This window comes from Phyllostomus hastatus, unplaced genomic scaffold (genome assembly GCF_019186645.2).
Source record: "Phyllostomus hastatus isolate PE091 unplaced genomic scaffold, TTU_PhHast_1.1 phas_scaffold_1674, whole genome shotgun sequence".
Lineage (NCBI taxonomy): Eukaryota > Metazoa > Chordata > Mammalia > Chiroptera > Phyllostomidae > Phyllostomus > Phyllostomus hastatus.
In genome coordinates, this window is record NW_025334011.1 from 1,410,300 (window position 1) to 1,426,650 (window position 16,351).

The window sequence follows — 16,351 nt, forward strand, 5'->3', positions numbered from 1 at the left end:
TTGGAACTCCCCCCCTTCCCCACCGCCCCACCTGCCCTTCTGGAGGCCAGACCTCCATCTTTATCATTTCTCATATCTGTTCTTACTAAAACCAACAAACAAAAATATTTGATTTCTCTAATTTGTTCTCTTAGAGGCACTAAAATATCACTAATAAAAGTTTTTTTAAGGTTTTTGATAATTTTTTGCAGCGACTAATTTAAGATGATTTTTCAAATTACTTATTTTTATCAAAGAGTTCATCATATTTCACAAACTCCTTTTGATTATTTTAAAAGGCATTAAGTTATAGCTTTAAAATGTTTTATGGGCAAATAAGTTGGCTAATGGGGATATACCTCAGCCTTCAAGCATCTGAGATTGACCGCCTCGGGCCCACATGCCCCTTCAAGACTTCCAGATAACCTATCTTTGTATTAATGCTTATTTCCAAACTGCTGTGTCTCTCTTGCTCCCTCATGCCACCCACTTGATTCTTCCAGAACATTTAACTGTGGCTTCTAGAACTCATGGCCTATCACTGACAAACTGCCTTACATCTTCAGTCTCCTCTGTGAATATCTCTGTCACCTTCTCACTCTAACTGAAAACTCCTTTGAGGTTAGCACTCTCCCTGTGGTTTTTCTCCCCATGCACTGAGTACCCCAGAATCTGGAGCCTAGGGAGGTACCCTTGGCAACTATGTTGTGAAAATCTTGTTTCCCACTATGTCTTAAACTCTTCTGTTTTTTCCTTATTTGTACAACTAACTTGAACTCCTTAACTGTCTCTAAGTTCTACTGTAGCTATGTGACTGCATTTCCTGTCCCCAGTGTGGCCTCCCTTCAATCTGTCCTCCACACTGCTGTGATATCGATCCTTCTAATCATGCCATTTCCTTGATTAAAACCCTTCAATAGCTCCCTGCAGCTTTCAAGGATAAAGTTCACACTCTTTCATTTAGCGCCTAAGGCCTTTCGTGATCCCATTTCTGTCCAAGTTTTCAGCTTTATTGCCTGCCACCCTTTTACATTCACCCTTTGCTCCAGCCATGCTGAGCAATCCCTAGTTCTCTGTAGTTTGCCAGGACAACTCCCTCCCGGGCTGACTTAGGTGCATCTGCCCCTAACAACCTGTCCATCTCCATCCATTGATTTCTGCTCTCGTTGCACTGTGCCATGGTCTGTCATTTGTAACTTCTTGAGGGCAAACATTGTGTCTCAGTCATATCTGAGTGCCTAGAACTGGTAAGTGTTGTTGAATAAATGAATAAAAGACAGGATAAGCAAACTGTCCTACCAATATAAATGGTGTGTAATTTTGAGGGTTTGGTTTTCTGCTCAGGAGCAGGGTTGTTTTATATTGATGAGTTTATTTTCTTTCTATTGGTTTCTATGAAGTGTTGTATGTATGTGTTAGGTGGTGTTGGAGGTGATGGGGAGAGACTGTGTGCTTGTGTGTGTTATGTGTGTTTGTGGGTGGGAAGGTTGCAGGAAGAGAATTATTTTCTGAAGTATGCCCTCAAAAATCTGTCTCTCATGAACAGTGAAGAATAAATTCCTTGGATTAGCTGTTGAATAAATTCCTGGGACTACCTAACTCAGAAACCCTTCTGGACTAAGATTAAAGTCTTTTAGGGTTCTTCACCTTAGTTTCTCTGTGCACATTCTTTTGTTCAGCCATCCAATTAACATGATGTTCTCATTAACAACAAAATCTAATCAACCAAATTTACTGTTCACAGAAATAACCCTCAGAGATTTGACATGAACTAACAAGTTACTGAGGATAATGGGCTTTAAAATCAGACTTGCTGAAAAATTAGACAGTGAAGGTGTCTTTCATGTCCTTTCCTTGGTCTGGGAAGTCCTCTCTTTGCATTTCTGCTGGGCAAACTCTGATTTATTCTTCAACTCCCCTGAATTGCCCAGATCAACTAAGCATCATCCTCTATGTCCCCGCACCCAGTGACACTTACAGCTTTAAGAACAGGGACTGTGTGTGTGTGTGTGTGTGTGTGTGTGTGTGTGTTTATCCTCAGTTCCTAGTATTGTGTATAAAGCATGGTAGAAGCCAATTAATACTGCTTACATTTCTGATCTTGGGAGACAGCAAAATCTGATGTTGGCTATATGGCTTGGCCTGAGAAATTACTTGCATATACAATAACCATATATTTGTTTCTATGAAAATAGCACATATTACTTATGGAGAATTTGGAATACATAGAAATATGTGAAAAAGAATATTTAAATTCCCTGTAATCTTTACATCTACTCATGGTTAATTATTGTTAACAACTTGAATAATTTATTTCTGTATATGTGCAATATTTGAGGATCTAATTTAAATATTTATGATGTGTTTAAACATTTAGCTAAACTTCAGATTGAATCACGAATTGTAAAATGTGATGCTCTCCTAAGAAATCAAATACTCCCTTGAGGGAAAGCAGTTTCAAGGACAGAAGGGACATGTGAGTTTGAAAAAAAGAAGTTCAATTTAGGGAAGCATTTAGCCTTGAAGGAGCTATTTATCCAGTATGAATGAGCATTTTATTCTGAAACCAAATCTTATTTGTATAGGATTAGTCTTTTGACTTTTCCCTACTTTTTAAAACCTGTTTTACAAAGATTGAAGAACCAGTTATTCCAATCTACAAGGACTTGTTTATGGACCTTACCCGCTGAGGGGTAGCTGGCAGCCAGGATGAAGAGAAATGATTTGAAACTGAGTAGATATTCCCAGGTGGCTCTTGGGTTCCAGCCCTTGCAGTGATGCCCCTATTGTTCCCAATATTACCACACATCTATCCTGGCTGCTCAGTTTGGTCTGCAGAGCAGGAGCTGTGATATCACCTGAGCATTTGTTAGAAACACAGAATCTCTGTCCTGCCTCAGATCTACTGGCTCGGAATCTATGCTGTAACAATACCTCTGGTGACCCTCTGCCCACTGAGTGTGAGAAGCAGGGAATGGTGTGCAATGACACCACAACTTCCTGAAATCCTTTGAATTACAGTAGCAGGTTGCTGGTGTTTGCTGTATTTGACTTTTAAATCATCATCCACATCTGGCTTTGAGGACGGGCCTTACTGGGCCCACCCTGCTGCCTGGAGAGGTTACCTGATGCTCAGCTTTCTGTTTCTTCTGCACACAGCCCGGCTGTTTTCTGATGTGGAGCCCATCACTGCTGTACCTTCCTTTTTGTTTAAACTCCTCACCTGAGAATTTGTTTATTGATTTGAGAGAGAGAGAGAGAGAGAGAGAGAGAGAGAGAGAGAGAGAAACATCGATGTGAGAGAAAAACATTGTTTGGATACCTCCCTGCACTACATGCCGCAAGAGGGGATCAAGCCCCGCAACCTAGGTATGTGTCCCATCGGGGATCCAACCTACAACCCTTTGGTGTAGGGGATGAAACCAACCAACTGAGCCGCCCAGCCAGGGCATCACTGCTGCACCTTTCATAAACCTTTGGTTCTGTTGAAATTGCTGGCTTTGTGCATTCCTACAAATTTCACTAGAGGCAGCACTCTTGTGCTGATGGTCTTCGGCACTCAAGAGCTGGCTTCTGCCTCAGTGTGGCAGCGCTGATGTGATGCTATTGTTCTTTTGTCTTGCTTATCATTTTTACTTGCATGCTCGGAGTTCCACCTACCTGTCCTATGAGATGAGGGGGACATTTGTGTATATTTTTTCAAATAACACTTATATATAGATATACATCTATATATCATCCTACAGACAAGTGAGGTTTGGAGGATATAAAACTTCCCCCAAATTCACAAAGCTTTCAACTGACAGAAGCAGGTGGACATCAATAAAGCTTCCTAAAAACACTGAGTTGGCAGGCCTCCAGAATGGCCTGCCATAATCCCTACCTTCTGTTTTTTGCATGGCTATGTAGTGCTTACCATTGTGTATCAGGGTTGGTCTGTGTGACCAAAGGGATATGGTAGAAGAAATAGTATCATTCTGAGATGGGACTGGAAAAGACACTGTAGCTTTCATCTTGGTTTCTCTTTCTGTTGCATCACAGCACTTGTGCAGAGACAGCTGTCCGGTCAGGGGCAGCCCCGTGGAGAGGTTCAAGCATTGCGCAACTGAAGCCTCCTGCCAACAGCCCTGTGAGCAAATTTGGAGGCAGACCCTCCATCCTAGTCCAGGCTTTAAATGACTTCATCTCTAGCTGACTTCTTGACTACAGCCTCCTGAGATACCCTCAGCCAGGGACACCCAGCTAAGCTGCTTCCTCAGAAATTTTGTGAGATCACAAATGGTTAAATAGCCAAGTATTGGAGTAACTTGTTATGCAGTGGCAGTTATCTGATACATAGTTTTATTTTCCTTTGTCTGTCAAAATACATATGTCCTGAGGACTTTAAACAGTGAACTAGTTATAGGATTCCAAACAATTATAGTGGCCACATGATATAACTGAGCCTCAAGAATTTTTTGTAACAATATACAAAAATGTCCAAAACAAAGATACTCCTTTAGAAGCTTAGGTGTAGGTAGCCATGCCCCCGTGGTTCTTCTGGGTGTGACCTATGCCTCCCCAGGGCTGCACCAGGTGGGGCTGAGGAGCAAGAAGCTGGACTGCTGGTTGTGAGGCAGCACCAGACAGGATGCCCTGAGGTCCCACAGACAACATGGTCCCTCCTTTTAAACCAGTCTGCCCCATCCCCTTTACCTTGTCCTGTGGGCCTGTGATGAAAGTGGCAGCCCTGAGGATCTCTCCCTGGTCACCCTTGTGTTGTCTGGGACAAAAGCTACTGGCTGCTGTTGAGGTGGCTAATCCATACTAGTCTCCTTATCAAATGGTCCCTTAGCCACACCGTTGGTGTTCTCTTCTGATCAGCTTTCTCGTTTTTTGTTTTTTTTTTTAATATATATACCATATAGAATACACAGGCTGAGAATTTTCAGAATCTTTAAAATTCTCTTCACTTTTTCTTTAACAATGCCACTTTTAACTCATTTCTTTCTTCTCACATTTCACTATAAGCAGTCAGGACGAACCAGGCTACTCTTTCAACACTCTGCTTAGAGATTTTCTCAGCCAGGCTTGCAGTTCCATAACTCACAAGTTCCGCCTTCCACAGAGCACTAGGGCACAGGCAGTTCAGCCAAGAGCTCAGCCACTTTATTGCTAGGGCTGCTTTTCCTCCAGTTTCCAATAACATGTCCCTCATTTCCATCTCCGACCTCACCAGAATGGCCTTTACTGTCCGTATTTCCACCACCATTTGGCTCGGGTTTATTTAAATATTTTCTAAGACATTTGAGGCTTTCTCCACTGCCCTCCTCTTTTCTTTCTCAGCTCCCACAAGAACAACCTTTAGAGGTTCATGAGAGGCAGTGTGGCCACTGGCTGGCGTGAATCTCACAACTCTCCCAGCCTCTATCCACTGACCAGGTCCACTCTGCTTCCACATTTTTAGGCATTTTTTACAGCAGCACCCAGTTCTCAGCACCACTTTCTTTCTCAGTCTGTTAGAATTGTTAAAACATAATACTATTGACAGGGTGACTTGTAAACAACACAGATTGGTTCCTCACAGTCCTGAAGGATGGGAAGTCCAAGATCAAGGTGCTGGCAGCTCTGGTGTCTCTTGCAGAGAGCCTGCGTCCCGGTTCATAGATACACACCTTTTCATCTCTTCGCTGTCTGCAGTCACCGCCTCTCCCTTATCCACAGTTTGACTTTTCTCAGTGTCCGTTACCTACAGAGAATCACAGTCCGAAAATGCTATATGGAAAATTACACAAAAAAATTCACAGGTTTTCAATCGTGCATCATTCTGACTAGCATGAAGAAATCGGACAGAGCTGTCCAGCTCTGTCCAGCTCTATCCCACCCGGTCCCACTTAGGACACGAATCACTCATTTACCCACATGCCCATGCTGTATGTGCTCCCCACCTGCAGGTCACTTAGTAGCTTTCTCAGCTTTCATGTAAGATCGTAATCTCCTAGCTAGAAAGAACTATATTTCATGGATTCACCATGGTTCCAGCACATTTTCAAATATGAAAGGTAATAAACATCTTAGTGATCACTACAGAAAAACAACTCATGAATATGTGTTTGGGTATCGATCTTCCTGTGCTGGATGCTGTACAAAACAAATGGCCTAATGATGCAATTCGGAATTTTCTGTCCTGGGGAATAGCATCAGAAGCAGCAAAATCTAATTACTGTTCGGTTGTAAAATAGTTTTGGGGATTTTCCTTAAAAATATGCATATTTTCCTCATTCCTTTTCTTATTGATGTTTGAGGTATTTACATTCTCAGTGGAGAAGAAGCCAGATCCAGGGCAGGTAAAGTACCACACAAAACAGGATTAAAAGCAGAGATAACTAGAAGAGTTGTTTCAACCAAGAAAACATTTCGTCCTTAATTCTCAGTTTCCTGCTAGGGCCCCTTTTGCTGAGGAAATCTCATATTCCTCATCTCACAGTCAAGACCACAATCAGCAGAAACCTCGGGCAGTTATTTCTCATCTGATGAGTCCAGTGTCATTAAGCTCACCTGGAACCTTCTGTAGTGAGTTCGGGTAGACGGAGTTGTCTAAGGGTTAGAGAAGGAGTCTGAGTTTACAGGAAGAAAGCAATATATAAAGTGGCATTAGCATTTATTCATTAATTTAATAATTCATGAAATACATGTTTATCATTCCAGAGGCTAAATAAAACTGATTCCATCGCCAAATTTCACATCCTCATTGTGCTTCCATTCTAGAGAGAAGAGAAGTGTAATGAATAAGTAAACTACATAGGATTTCCAATGCTGATTTGAAGAAAAATAAAGCAAGGAGAGGGGGTAAAGGGTGCCCAGTGGTGAAAGTATTCCAGGTTTGCTATTTTAAATAGAATGGCTGGAAGACCTCACTGACAAGAGGACATGGAGCAGAGATCTAGTAAGAGTGAGGGACAGGTCCTGTGGATAACTGTGGGAAGTATCACCCAATCAGAAGAAACTGCAAGTGCAAAGGCCCTGAGGTAGAGGAGGTTTTAGCCTGCTTGAGAAACAGCAAGAAGGCCTAGGGTTCAGATGTGGAGGTAGTGAGGGAGGGCCAGAGACGTCAGGGGTGAAGTTAAGAAATGAGCTAGGCTCTAAAGTCCATTTTAAGGACTACGATTTTTCCTGACAATGAATTAGGTTTTGAGCAGAAGACAGGTGTAATCTGTGCTACGTTTTAGTATAGTCACTTTAACTGACATTTTGAGAAGAGACTGTGGGGCAGATCTGGTCTTGTCTGAAAGCCAACTGCACCATGTGAAGGCCTTCTCTCATCCTTCGGTGGATCTCCGCCGGCTGGGACGCTGTGAGTGCTCGCTGCGTGCATGGAGGACGCTGCTGTCTACGTGCAGAGCAGAGCCCGTGGAGATGGGCTTCCATGTCAGAAAGACTTGTGTTTAATTTTGGGTGCCTCCTTTACCCTTGAATGATGTTTGCAAGAAATTTAATCTCAGTCAGTCTTAGTTTCCTCATCTATAAAACAGAGCTTTGGAGAGACTCAGACAAAATAATTACGTGAGTTCTTACTGTAACACTTCCACATAGCAGGCACTTAATAAATACTTTAACTATTGCGATCCTAGTCCCCACCTTATGCTAAGAGCCCTTGATGCTTTCTCATGCTTTAGCCTGGCCTCCCTCTGAGCTCTGGGTCATGCTTCCTGTCCCAGGACCTGTCACTGTCAGCGGTGCTGAATGGGCAGCCTCTCTCCTAATACCTCATGAGTCAGACCGTGAGTGTGCGCCACGGTGCTGAGACCCTAGCCCAACAGAGGAGGAGCAACCTTGGGCTGTGTCTCTCAGTTTCTTTTAAATCTATAGTCCCTAACTGAGGGCACTGGGGAAAAACAAAAACTATTAGTTTGCAAAATTCTCTACCTCTCTCTTCCAACTAAATGTACTAAAAAGAAGTTGCCGAGACCCATGATAAACTTTTTTATAGGATGACACACATAGAAAATAATGATATTTGTACCGGCCATTTGTGTAAATAGAGGAGACACCTTGTGGTTGGAAGTTATGGATCCAGGAACTTCAGCTACTCCAGGTTCTGCCCTCCAGCCTCCAGAGCTGAAGGAGTCATTAACTTCACCCAGTCCTCTTATGGCAATAGGGTAAATGATCTAGGCTTACCCAGAATTTAGAGGGTCTAAGCTGTGGGATTTTCAGTGCTGAAACTGGGGAAGTCACAGGCAAGCCAGGACAAGTTGGTCACACTACATACCAGTTGGGAGGCTCTGGACTATGCTACAGCCTACCCCTTTCGTTGAGTCCATGGAGGAAATAAGTAAATGGGGGTGGAGAGGAGATGGAGAATCTCAAGAGGCCAGCGGGATTCCCACTGCCAAAGTGGAGGGTCACTAGTAGAAGAGGTTGGAAGGGGAGAGGAAAGGAGCCAAAATTTTAAGATGCCTTTTCGGATGCATTTTTAGAGAGATTACTTTTTTTTTTTCTCAGAGAACTTAGAGTAGAATAAACAGAGATCTTGAGAACAGATGTTTTCCAATTATTTTTGGATCCTAGCACCTGTTAGTATGACTAGGTCTGTGGTGTCTCAGCTTGTAGAGGTAACCCTGGGAATTGGACTCTGAGGCCATGAGGGCTGGGTCAGGGGTTATCTGAGGAACACCCTCTGTGAGCTTCTCAACTTAGATTTTCTTTCTGACATTGAAACATTTTCTTTAGACAATATGTGTTTAGTTGATTCTCACTCTCATGACAACAAAGCATTCTTTCTAAAGATAGTTTTTGGTCTGAAAGCAAATGAGCCCCTGTATCACCTGTTTTCTTCATCTGGCGTCTGAGTCCCAGCTGGGATTCAGTTCAGGTGCTACCTGGGTGCCTCAGGTATAGCATGTGATCAGCCGCACTTCCCACACCTCTCCCTCTGCCCAAGTTCAGCCTTTGTTACAAGCCGAGATGCTGCACTGGGACTTTAAATAAAGTCTTAGTAATTTATTTTAAATATTCTTCATATTTTTCCCACATGCCTCACTTAACTTTAATACCTCTCAGTTGACCAAAGGAGGGAATTCTGAACAATCACTTTTGTATTCAAAATACGTTCTGTTTTACTCTTCTTCACTCACTGTTTTATTTACTCTAGTCCTGGGGCACTCTAGGAAAGTTGAGGTAACAAGTTTTTGGGAGCTCCGATAGGCAGCCAAGCCATTTCTTGCCAGCAGTTCACCTCTGAGGTATGGAGGAAAGAGCTGTGCACGGCTAACACCAACTATTAGGTAGTAAACACACAGGCCGTTGCTAGAATGCTTCCTGAAACTTTGGGTCCTGGAACTTAGGTTGTACTTGCTGTAGTTATCCTTGGAGTGTTGTAATATTTATTGAAAGCAGTCAATACACTCAGTTGTATTAGCACATGTTGGTGTTTCCTTCCTTTGGAGGTGGTTGATGGCATTCTGTTGGATGGAGCAGTCAGAACTTAGGAAATTACAGTAGGTTTTAAGGAACGCTGACAAGCTGAGGTGAAAAGATAAAGGGGAAAATTTAAAACAGGAGGCAAAGGAATGCTGACACAGTCAGGAAGGGGAAACATATCTCATATTCAAGGAGAAGGGGTAGGAACCAATCATTTGGAGGTGTGCCAGAAAAGATCTCGAGGTGTTAGCAGATTGTAAGGGAAGTGGAGATCCTACACTAACTCCATTCCTTAATGCGTTAGTTTCTCTCAAAATGCGTGAGGTGAAGTTAACGGGGCCTGGGTGCATCTTCACTAAGACACTCGAAGATGGCTCCTGGGCCTTTTGCTAACGTGGCCTTGAGTACTTCCTTCAGTGCTGATTGAGAATATTTTCGCATCAATCTGCATTCTCCAGGCCCTCCATTAAGGAGGTCATGTCTACTACTACCTCTCTCCCCCAGTCTGATTTGTTTATTCCATAAAAGTAATTCCTCATGGATTAATCCAAAGTGGTGCTGGGAAGACCTGTGTCCTTTGATAAAAGGCCAATCCTGGGGAGAGGAACTTCATTAATTTTTATTACACATTTAGGTATAAGTTCAGTGTGAAGAAATATGAGGTCATTTCCTGAAAGCAGTCTGAGAGGGTAGGAGAGAGAAGGCAGAGGAGACAAGCTCTTCCAGAAGCAACTGTGCTCCATGTCCATTTTCCCAGCCTCCTCCACCTGCTCTGATTGAAACAGAAACTTCTGGAATTCTCCCAGCTGTTTTCCTGACTTCATTTAGCTATATCCCAGTGTCTGTGTAGCTCTCTATTATTCAGAATTTGTTTCAAAACAGTGTTTTAAATAATTAATTTTTTAAAAAGACTATTGCACATGTGTTTATCTCCAGATACCAAGAGGAACTTAGTTTCCATGGGGTCCCCAAACTCTTCCAGCTAAAAGAGCTATGCCAATGCAATTTCAGGGATCTGTGAAAATGTTTGCAAAGGAAAGTGCACACGCCCAAACTCACAGGTCAAAGACAATGCAGGAGAATCAGGCTCTCAAAAGGGCAGCAGTTAATTCTTGAGGCCTGGGAGGTGGGTATGTCCTCAATACTCTGTGTGGATGGTGGGAAGGAAGCAGGCACACTTCCCTGGGCCTGGCCAACTCTCTGGTACCGAGTTCTTTATTGGACTGCTGTAAATATCTTCATTCATCCCTGGGAAAATGTGTCTAGTGTGGAAGGGAGGTGGATTTGAAGACTGAGGTAGGATAAAGCAATAGATGACATATTATACAATTTTCTCTCTTGGGTTTATTATGGGAAACTAGAAATTGTTTGTGGGGCTTGCGGTCAAACACAATTTCCTCAGAGCTGCTTTTGATTGGAAGCAATGCCAGAATAAAAAGGCAGCCAGGATAAAATGTTTAATGATTCTTCCTGTTATGAAATGCCGTTTTTTATATGTGTCTTTGCCAACTTTAGAGAAGGCATTCTATTTACTTCTGAAATTCAATCTGTTTTGGGTCTCTCATCCTTGAAAGAACTCCTTTTTTTCTTTCATTCAGTCAATACATCAGACAAGGATCCATTCAAAAAATGATTTAAGTACCTACTATGCACCAGGCATAATGCTGGTGCTGGAAAAACAAAAATGGATGATGGCCTCTTATGCTTTTCTAAGGTGTTCAGGCTGTATCCTGTGAGCCTGGGGAGCCATAAAAGGTTTTTTAAATAGATGCATTATATGATCAAACTTACACTTTAGAAAGATGTTAGTTTGGAGAACATACTCAGGAGAGAAAAACCATTAGGCTATTCAAGATCAATTTAGAAAAAAAATTGTTATTTAAATTTCCAATCCAGAAATATGGTATGTATCCCCTTTTCTTTTGATCTCCTTTAATTTGCCTTAGCAGTGTGTTTTTGTTTTTATTAAATGGTTCTTGCACATATTTTATTAAATTTATTCTTCAACATTCCATGTTCCTGATGCTACCATATATATTATTGTTTTTAAATTTCAATGTCCATTTGCAGTTGATTTTGGTGTATTAATGTTACATTCCTTTATCATGCTAAACTAGTAGCTTATTTTTTTTCTTATAAATTCCAAGAGTTCTACTTTTTTCCAAATTGTCTACCTTTTTCCCTTGCATTTTTCACTAAAACTGCCACTGTAATTTTGAGTAGAAGAGGTAGTAGTGACATCCTCACCTTCCTGCTGATCTTAGTGGACACACATTTAGTCTTTTACTATTAAGTATTAGGGTTATTCTAGCCTCTAAAGATCACTAAACAGGTTTTTTCTCTTTTTGCATATGTGTGTCAAACTCTGCTTTATTGGAACAGAGAAAATAGGCAGCAGGGGTCACACTAGGTGCTGGCAGCTCTGGGTCCTCTGCCCCAGCCCTGTCAGCCCTGGGCCTGGAAGACTCCTGCCCACAAAGGGCTCTAGGGCTTGTCTGGACTAGGGGAAGCCACCATTTGAAAAACTGCACTGGGTCGGAGCTTCCAATGTGTATTTTGCTACCAGCTTCTGGATTAGCATTAAATGCCCATTAATGACATCAACAGCAACTAGACTGGACTTGACATTTCAGGAAAGTACACATAAAAGGGTAAATCAAACCCACAGCACCATGTGTTAACAAGGGTCCCACAGCAGAAGACATGGTACCAGTGTGCCTGTCCACACCACACCAGGGGCAGGATCACACCTGCAGGAGGCGACAGGCACGCAGACCGCCCTGGAGGGCACCTGGTGCCATGCCACCCCATATTAGAAAGACTATCTGGGCACCCATGTTCACACTCTCTGGGAGGCCAGTCAATCTGGGAGTTAATTCTTACTCTTCCATTTTCTCAAAAGGCGTGTATAAGATTGGTATAATGTTTTTCTGTAAATGTTTAGAATTTAGAAATGCTGTAAATTCATGAGTGAAGCCATTGGGCCTTGAGTTTTCTTTGTGGGAAGACTTCAAACTATATATTAAGTTCCTTAAAACACTTAGGGTTATTGAGATTTTCTATTGCTTCTTCAAGCAGTTTTGGTAATTTGTGTCTTTCAAAAAATCTGGCCATTTCACGTAAGTTGTCATTTCTTTCCCCCAAAGTATTTTGTAATATTTCCTCTTTGTCCTTTTAATGTCTGCAGAATATATAGCGAGTGATGTCCTCTGTTTCAGTCTTGATAATTTTTTCCTCTCTTTTTTCTTTAAAATGTCTAGCCAGAAGTTTATTAATGTTATTGATTTTTTAAAGCAGCTTCCTTTTGGTTTCTTTGATTTTTAGCTATTTACTTTTCTCTTTTCTGTTTTTCTTGATTTCTGTTACTTAGTTTTCCCCCCTGTACTTGGGTTTAATTTGTTCTTATTTTTCTTGTTTCTTCAAGATAATGTTTAGACCATTGATTTGATGATCTAAACATTATCTTTTCCCATACAACCAATTAAAACTATAAATTACTCTCCAAGCTCTGTTTTAGATGCATCCAACCAATTCCAATATGCTAGGTTTCTATTTTCATTTATTTTAAAACATTTTCTAATTACTTTTGTGATTTTTTCTTTGATCGATTTAGTACTTAAAAGTTTAATTTCCAAATATTTGGAGACTTTCTACAGGATATTCTGTTAAAGAATTTTAATTTTATTTTATTATGTTAGCTACAGTAATACATGTAGTACAATTTAAATCCTTTTAAATTTGTTGAAACTAGTTTTTATGGCATGACATTTGGTTGATTGTGGTGAATATTCCATGTGCTCTTTAAAAATGTATAACATTTCACAATACTATTATGATGTTTACTTTGTCTGATAGTAGAGCTACTCCATCTTTCTTATGATTAATGTTTGCATATTATATTTTTCTTTAATTTTTAAATTTTAATCTATGTCTTATTTGTAAAATACATTTCTTATAAATACTGATTTGAATCATATTGTATAATCTAGTCTGACAATGTCTGTCATTTTATTAAAATATTTAGACTATTTACATGTAATATAATTATTGATATTATTGAGTTTAAATCTACTATCTTGGTATTTGTTTTCTCTGTTTGTTTTTATTTTGTTCTACTTTTTTTGGATTAATTTTTATGTTTGGGGGTTTTATATTACTTCTACCAAGGTTTATCTTTTGGATCTTCTCAGCTTTTGTTTTTCTGATAAAATTTTATTTTTTTATTTTTTTACCCAAAGATATTTTCATGGAATATCGATTCTCTGTTGATCATTTTCTTCTCTCTGTATTGTCCTATCTGTAGCTTTCTTAGTTTCTGACAGGATATCTATGGACATCTTATCTTTGTTCCTCTGTGCATATGTCATTTTTCCTGTGATTGCTTCAAAAATGTTGTCTTCGACACTTGTCAGCAGTTTGATCCTTATATGCCTTTGTGTTATTTTCTTGTGTTTGTCTTGCTTGGGTGTCATTGAGCTTCTTGGATCTGTCTGTTGATAGAACTCATCAAATTTGGAAAATATCTTGACATTTACCATTTAAATAATCTTTCTGACCACCCTTCAGACTCCAAATATGTCTATGTTAAACTACTTCATATTATCCTATTGATTTTTTCAGTCTTTTGTCTTAGTATTTCATTTGGACAGGTTCCATTGCTATCACCCCAATTTCACTGGTTTTTCTTCTACAGTGTTTAAACTACTGTTAATTATTTCTAGTAGATTCTTGATTTCAATTATTGCAATTTTCATTTCTAGATGTTCCATTTGGTTCTTTCATATGTATTTCATTTCTTCATTGTTATGTTCATTTTTCCCTCTTGCATTCTGAGGTATACAGAGCGAATGTATAATAACATTTTAAGCTCTCAGTCTTCTGTCTCTGTCATTTCTGGGTAGGTTTCTATTGACTGATTGTTCTGGTCATTTGTCATCTTTTTCTGTTTCTTTGCATATCTAATTTTTTAAATGGTTGCTATACCTCTGGTTTTATGTTGCAGAGTACTAGATATTTTTTGTTCTTGTTAATTTAATGAGCTTTGAATTTTTTCTGAAGACAGTTAAGTTACTTGTGGTTAGTGTGATTATCTCACAGCTCATTTTTAAACTTTTATATCTTTCATGGATATAGAGTAACTTTTTTTCTAGAATGGAATTTTTCCCCACCTCTTAGGCAGGCTCCTCTGCAGTCCAGTCTGTCCATTCTGGCTGGAGAGAGCTCAAACTCTTCTTGGCCCAGTTTTAGTTCTAGGAACTATTCACCTTTCAGTCCCTGGTGATATCTTTTTCCTCTGAAACTTTTCTTGTCTGTCCTCAAGGGATTTCACCCTATAAATGGTCAGATTGCTATTTAGGCAAAGACTCACAAAGGCTTTGTGTGATGTTTTGTTGAACATCACACAGATTTCTGGAGCTCTTTCTCTATGTGATTTTGTACTCTCAGGTATGTTGCCTTGCAAATTCTAACAACTCTGGCTTGCCTGAACTTCAGTCTATGTCTGCTTAACACAGCGAGCATTCTGGACTCCCTTTGGGTTCTTCATCCCTGTATCACTGATTGATGGTAAGATTGAGCTAGTTTCCCCCAACACTCACACAATTTCCATTTCTCAAGGATCAAATGGCTGTGCTGGCTGTTATCCAATATCAAAAATAGTTTCCTTTATCTCGTACAGTTTTTGAGTGGCCTAGAGGGTAATTCCAAATTGCCTTACTCTCTATGGACAGAAATAAACATTGATTTTGCCTCTCTGCCCTCAGCCTGTTTCCCCCTATCATGTTTCTTTTTCTCACAGCCCAAACCCCAACATTTGTTTTCATCTCACTGTTTTGGGTGGGTGGGGTAGAAAGCATTCAGACCTCATACACAAGTAAAAGAGGTAAGGAAAAGAGAGCAAAGCATCTACAAAGCAAGCAAATCTTTCTACTTATAAGATTGGTTCCTCCATTAATTAACAAGATTCCAAATCATTACGCTAAAAGATTCTCTGTCCCCCCTTTGAGCCTTATTCAATATTGCTAAGATTGTCCCCTTCTCATAAGTCTGGTATATTACCATGCTAATAAGTATATCTCAATTTTTCCCTCTGTTTTAAGAATACTCTCTTGTTATTTTGTTAGTGTCTTATGGCTCAGTATCCCAAAAAGAGACCTCAGAAGGGGGTGAAGAGTGGATAAAACACCAAGATGTTACAGAAGTGGGAAAAAAACTGGATCTCAGGTAATACGGTTATGAGAACATACTTCTTCAAGTTAATGTTTGCTTCTCATGGAAGCATGGTTTTAATGTCTTGCCCACAATCATTTGTAATTCATGTTTCTACCTGCAAGAGCTTTTATGTAAGAGCTAGGGAGGCCAGCACTAATATCTTAAAAACAAACCCAGGAGATAAAGTAGATTTCCCCTTATGACCTGCTTTTTGTTATTCTCTATTTTATGATTTTGACATAACTGGCTCTTCCTTTCATTTTCTCAAAAGATACTAAGGTTATTTTTCATAGGCACTGTTTTCTGTAAGTAGAAGGAAGTTATTTTCATAGATAAATTAAGTACAATATTATAAACATCTCTGCACCCTTGTATTTTAAGGAAATTGTATTTAATATGGACAAACCCTCTCTCCACTAGGTTGTAACTTTATTTTCCATGGTGCTTGTTATCATGCTCAGTGCTCTGTTGGTTCCTACAGATTCAGTCCTCTGCTCCACTGCAGCCTGTCCCGTTTGCTCTCCAGTCACCCTCTGTATTCACTCTCTAAATTTCTATTCTGCTTTGACCCTCAGGTTTACAAAGTGCCTTGTCTTGCCCCCATCACTGGCTCTCTTGCCTTGATGGTTGGGCCCAGGAGACTGAGTGTCCTAGTAGAAGACTGGAGGGAGAAAGAGAAAGAGGAAGGGGTATTTATGTTGCCCCCTCTTCCTTCCCACAGTCTGACAGCAGCGCTTGCGGAGTGGTTTTCTTCTCTCAT